Source organism: Tursiops truncatus, chromosome 13 (genome assembly GCF_011762595.2).
Source record: "Tursiops truncatus isolate mTurTru1 chromosome 13, mTurTru1.mat.Y, whole genome shotgun sequence".
Lineage (NCBI taxonomy): Eukaryota > Metazoa > Chordata > Mammalia > Artiodactyla > Delphinidae > Tursiops > Tursiops truncatus.
This window is the reverse complement of record NC_047046.1, coordinates 80,115,229-80,121,228: the sequence shown is the minus strand read 5'-3', so window position 1 is coordinate 80,121,228 and position 6,000 is coordinate 80,115,229. Positions and strand designations below refer to the sequence as shown.

The 6,000-nt window shown below is 39.3% G+C and overlaps 1 long non-coding RNA gene across 1 annotated transcript in view; it reads right to left on the bottom strand.

Annotated features, from left to right (window-relative positions):
* Positions 1–1,433: 1,433 nt before the first annotated feature.
* LOC109550296 (uncharacterized) overlaps positions 1,434–6,000 on the bottom strand; it is a 31,199-nt gene continuing 26,632 nt past the window's right edge. Inside the window, exon 3 of the long non-coding RNA XR_012325470.1 lies at positions 1,434–2,386. This is a non-coding gene — a long non-coding RNA (uncharacterized lncRNA). The remainder of the gene's footprint in view (positions 2,387–6,000) is intronic.

Here is a 6,000-nt window from a genome sequence, read left to right as displayed (position 1 = left end):
CCCCCTGTTTTACAAGCTGGCCCCGTGTAACACAAGCATTAAAAACAATGTATTCAAGGTTTCTCCAAATGTCCTTCTCCTATGCTTTTTTCTAGGAGTTACGGAAATCCAGGGAGCAAGAGGTAAGGAGAGGCACTCCAGTAAAGGAGGTGTGATTTGCCTTTCTCCTGACTGGAGGAGAGCACCTTTAGTCATTGCTATCTGGTGCCCTGACATACCACATCCCTGATGATTTTAGGTATTTAGAAGTGGTACCATGGGCGTCACTCCTCCCTTAAGGCTGCTCGTCTTGACTTGTCATAAATTCTACATTTTCTCATTTGGAGGCAAGGTCTCTTCTAAGGATTTCTTCTCCCCTTTATGGGGCTCGGGAACTCCCTGGCTACTTCAGCCACACCACCCCGGGCTATGCCACATTCTACAAGGCCATCTCCAGGTCCATTTGCCTCAACACCGTCCCTCAGCTGCTGATAATTTAAACAGATTTTATATTTTTCTCCTTGCAGTCTGGAAGGCCAGGCACAAAACCCCTCATCTATGAGTCCCCCAAATCAGACACCGTCTCGCTCAGAGGCCTTCTTAACCTACAAGCACTGAGACCGGTCTAGGTACCCTCGGAACCGTCTCTTCTAACCTACTGACAACTGTTCTTTCTTTCAAGGTAGAGCAACTCGTATTGTGTGTAAAAGCCTATGCTCGGTACTCTGGACTTAGCTCTCAGTTTTTAAAACTTAGCTTTTGAAAATCACAGAAAATCCTTTCTGACTTCTACAAAGCCTGGCTCTTATGAATAAATATATTTGTCTTTACAAATGTCGTTGCAACTTCGAATTTGAGAAACACCTTACAAAATTACATAGACTTCTCTGTGAAAGAATTTATCAACCATCCCTTTAAGAAAAATGTACACAGAAAAGAACCACTTTGGGCTAGTTAGGAAAGAATTGAGGTGAAAGGAACTGTCAAAATTCTTTCAGGTTTTGTGGGGCAGAGGAGGCCCTGGTGTTCTTTTCTGTGATGGGCTGAGTATCAGCCCCAATCCTCCCCACAATGGTAATCTGCATCCACAGTCCTGCCTCGGCCTCTTAGAGGCAGAGGACATGTCCCCAACTCACCGATAGTGGTCTTCGCCTTGTGACTTGCTTTGTCCAGTGGAAAATGGAAGAAGAAGCACTCTGCCGCTTGCAAGCCTCGGAAGCATGAGTCACTCCTTGTGCGTCTGTGGCTGCTGCGACTGCAGCCCCGGCCTCAGGATGCTGATTATTCACGGCTCACACCTGAGCCCACCCCCAGCAGGTTCCAAGCCCAGCCAGACGCACACCTTGAAGCAGAAACCACAGCGGTGCCTCTCCCAGATCAGCTGACCCACAGCTGACCCACAGATGCTCAAGCAATAAACACCTACTGTTGTATGCTATGGAGATGCTGGGGTGCTGGTTAAGCCGACTGAACGATACTGTTTGGAATGGAGAAATATGGATGTTGTTTTCCTTGTGTTGTATCAACTAGTAGCGATTTAAAAGCAAAAGAAGGGCTTCCCTGGTGGCGCAGTGGTTGAGAGTCCACCTGCCGATGCAGGGGACACGCGTTCATGCCCCGGTCTGGGAGGATCCCACATGCCACGGAGCGGCTGGGCCCAGGAGCCATGGCCGCTGAGCCTGCGGGTCCGGAGCCTGTGCTCTGCAACGGGAGAGGCCCGCGTACCGCCAAAAAAATAAAAAATAAAAAAATAAATAAAAGCAAAAGAAGACTGAGGAAATCAGGATTTTTATTAAGCGGTTTCTTGCCTTTTAGTGAAATAATCAGACATTCTCAAAGGGTATTCAGAGGAGCCACTACAGTCAACTGGTCAAATCTTCCATTAAATGCAGAAATGTCTGTTCTTTTTCAAATTCCAGGCAAGGTCCCTATGGCCTCTGCTTCCCGCCGACCTCCTGGTCCAAGCTACCACCCTTTCTCCCCTGGACTAATGCAATAGCCTCTAAACCCACCTCCCAGGGTCCTCTCTTGTCACCACCCACCCCTTTCTAGTCTGTTCCTCATGTTAATACGTTCAATGCAAATATGACCATGTTGCTCCACAGCTTAAGGTCCTTCTATGCTTTCCTGTTTGCTTTAGGAGAAAGACCAAACTGAAACATGTCCTACAAGGACATACATACATACATACATACAAGGACATAATTGGCCCAGCCTTGGTTCTTGAGCTCAGCCGTGCTCTGTGCAGTCCAGCCAGGACAATTACTGTCGGTTCCTTGAACAGAACTTGCCTCTTTTTGACTCACAGCCTTCACTTACCACTAGCCACAATCTTCTTGCCAGTTGGCCAGTGAGTTCCACAATTCCAGTGTCAACTCCTTAGTCCGGATTCCTGTCAAAAACAGAACTTGAGACAAAAGTTTGAAAGCAGTTAGTTTATCTGGGCATGATTCCAGCAGCAAGAGTAGGAATAGAGAGAGTGAGAAGTGGAAAATGGAAAATAGGGTGTGCTATGAGCCAGTTGTGTCCCTTTCAAAATTCATGTGTTGAAGCCCTAACCACCAGTATGATGGTATCTGGAGATGGAGTCTTTGGGAGGTAATTAGATTCTGATGAGGTCATGAAGACAGGGGGCCCTTACAATGGGATTAGTGACCTTATAAGGAGAGATACCAAGGAACTTGCTTCCTTTCTCTCTCCACCATAGTGAGGATGCAGCCAGCCAAGAAAAGGGCCACCTGTAAGCCAGAAAGAGGGCACTCACTGGGGAATTGAACCAGCCAGCCACCTTCATTTTGGACTTTCCAGCCTCCAGAACTGTGAAAAAATAAATTCTTGTTGCTTAAGTCATCCAGTCTGTACTATTTTGTTATGGCAGCCTAAGCTGACTGATAATTTTTAATTATTGAAAATTTGGTATGTTTTTAATACTAATACATTTATAAATATTCTCTTTCTTGTTGGAGATTTTCATGTCTTGTTTAAGAAATCCTACCCTGCCATACTGATATGTTATCTATCTAGATCTAAAAGTGTTTTAGTTTGGCTTTTTATATGCATGTGTGTAATCTACCCAGAATTTCTAAAAGAGGTGAAGTAGGAGTCCAATTTCATTTTGTTCCCCATACGAGTATTCAATTCACTCTGGTATCACTCCTGACAAATTCATTTACATACCACTCCATACTAGTTAACTAGTTGTAAGACTTACCACGTTGTTCTCATACTTAAAAACCTGCAATGATTCCCTGTTACTTATCAAATCAAGTCTAAGTTCCTTGGTATTTAACATAAACTTGATTAAAGTAACAGCTCCCACCGTACTCTTCCTATTTCTTACACTCTGTGGACACCTAATTACCTAATTTCCCAAATACATTCTTTTCTCAGTGAACATACCCTTGACTCATCTTCATTTCTAACTTAGAGTTTGTCTCACATATGTTATCCTCCACTTCAGGATTAATACACATCAAACCTTGTACACCCTTTGTCTTTGGTTATTCTCTCCTTACCTTGTGATGGTTTTCATCCTCTTCTGTGCTTATAAAAACCATACTTATCTATAAAGTCCATCTTTACATGTTACCTTATTTCTCTTTATCTCAGTTAAAATTATGCCTCTGCAATATCTTCTACTGCATGCTATGGTGTCATACTGAATTCTTTATGCATGTTTTCTCCTTAGCTTGAAAACTACTTGAGGGGGATAAGACTCGATCTCATATGTTCATTAGATATTAATACAATAAACATTAATTAAATTAATCAAAAATGTTAATATATCTAATTCTATTTATTGAATCTAGAAGTAGAGACTACATGAAATTTTGAGGCAGGAAAAATAGATTGTTTGTATATATTTGCCTTGTATTTAACAAAAACACTGAATGACCCCTCTGAACTTTCATGCTTTTGATTTTTGTTACCTAAGTTCTTTCACTTCCCGTTTAGTAATCACATGCTAAATAATTTATAAAAATGTGCAATATTCCAAAGGAAAGTCATCAGTAACACAAAATAAGAGGATATAAGGCCAAGGAGGCACTCAGCTTCTTGACTCTGGGTAAGAGACAAAGAATAATGTGACTCTATATGTTTAGGCATAGAAAGGTTATCTGGGGTAATATTCACTAGCTGCTTTTCCTATCTGAAAAGGACAGCATGAATTTGATGAGATCAAAAGAGAATTGTCTAAGTGAATATGTGATTAAACCCTGGAAAAAGCTGTCACCGCGGAGCAACTACTGTCCCTGTGATAATAAAACCCATCATTGCTGGTTTAAGAACAGTCTTTAGAAGCAGGAAATTGGATCCATTGCCTATCATGTAATGCAAGATCAATAACTTCACTCCTTAAAGTCTTTCTACTTGGATTATAAATCCTTGTAGACTCCCATTAAGATATATTTAGATTTGTAATGCTATCAATGTGATTGCCAGTTGTAATAAATTAGCCTGAGAGTTTAAATTGCATATTGATGACTGTAAACCACAAAAAGATTCAGAAAAAAGGTCAGTCTCCAAAAATAAGTGCTTATTTAAATACCACCATTTTTATTTTGGTGTATTCTTTAAGTATAGACAAGTACAATAATGATAACTTGAAACCTCAAATTTAATTCTTCATTCAATATACTAGAGATTAAAAACATTTTAAAATTGCTTGTACATATTTTATCATAAATGATTTTAATTTCTCTTACTAAAATGTGTTCTTTGGAAGAATCAACTTTAATATATTTAACATTAATTTTGCTTGTTTTTGTTAAAAATTTTAAATGACTGTAAACAACTATTATTATTACACTATTCTTTGTAAATCATATCTAATGATAAGAATGAGCTTTTAAGAACATTACCATGAACTTTTAATACTTTAATACAACATCGTGAGTGTACTCAATGCTACTGAATTATATTCTTTAAAATGGTTAAAATGGTGAATTTAATGATATGTGTATTTTCTCACAATAAAAAATTATATTGTGATCCTTGGATGGTAGATTAATGTTTGTTAATTCTTCTGTAAATATTGTTATTATCGTTTCTTTCAATAATTCTTTCTTTTCACTTCTCCTCTTCTAGAACTCCAGTTACTCACATTCTATGATCCATATCACCTCCCCTCTCTTCAGGTGTCTCTTTTTATTCTCTTTGCTGCACTTTGGATTATGTATACATGGTTCTGAGCTCTGAGTTCACTAATTCTTTTTTCAACCTGTTCGTTGAGTTTTTATCTCAATAGTGATTTAATTTTCATTTCTAAAAGTTCCATTTGTGTTCTTTTTCAAACTTATGTGTTCAAATTCCTTACTGTATAACTACATTTTAACTGTATCCTTTATTACTTTAAATATTTTACACTCATTTTTCTCACGTTCTGTATTTGACAGTTCCAACACCTAGAGTTCCTGCATGGTTAAATCTGTTTTTTCTTGTTACTGCTGAATACATGACTTATCTCAATTTTTCGGAGGCAAGCTCTTTTTAATTCTCTTGACTTACATCAAAGACCCCAGTTTTAGTCCCCCCCGCCAACTCAAAACAAAAAGGAATTCCATTAGTGAGTAAGTAGAAGAACATTGTCTCTGCTGCAGTGTTCCTGGGAAGCTCCATGCTACTTAAGGTTTCTGAGCATCTGTATATGTTTCTCAATCACCTGGAATATCATTCTCCACATTCTTCACATGGATAATTCCCCCTTTTACCTCCCAGACCCATCACAGGTACATCCTTCAGAAGGCCTTTCTTGACACTCCCTCTACTCCTACAAAGTACTCTTGGGCACCTCATACCCACTTCTTCAGAAATGTTTATTTCCTTGTATTATAACTTTCTATTTTAATTTTTCTAGCTCTCTCACTAAACTACAGAATTCTTGAAAGCATATGATATAGTTGTTCTCCTGACTTACAGCCCCACCCCCGATCTTATGGAGTATTAGGCGCTCGATATATGTTTGCTGAATAAAAGGCTGAATAAAGTAAAAATCTGGAGTGTTGAAAAATGAATTTATCT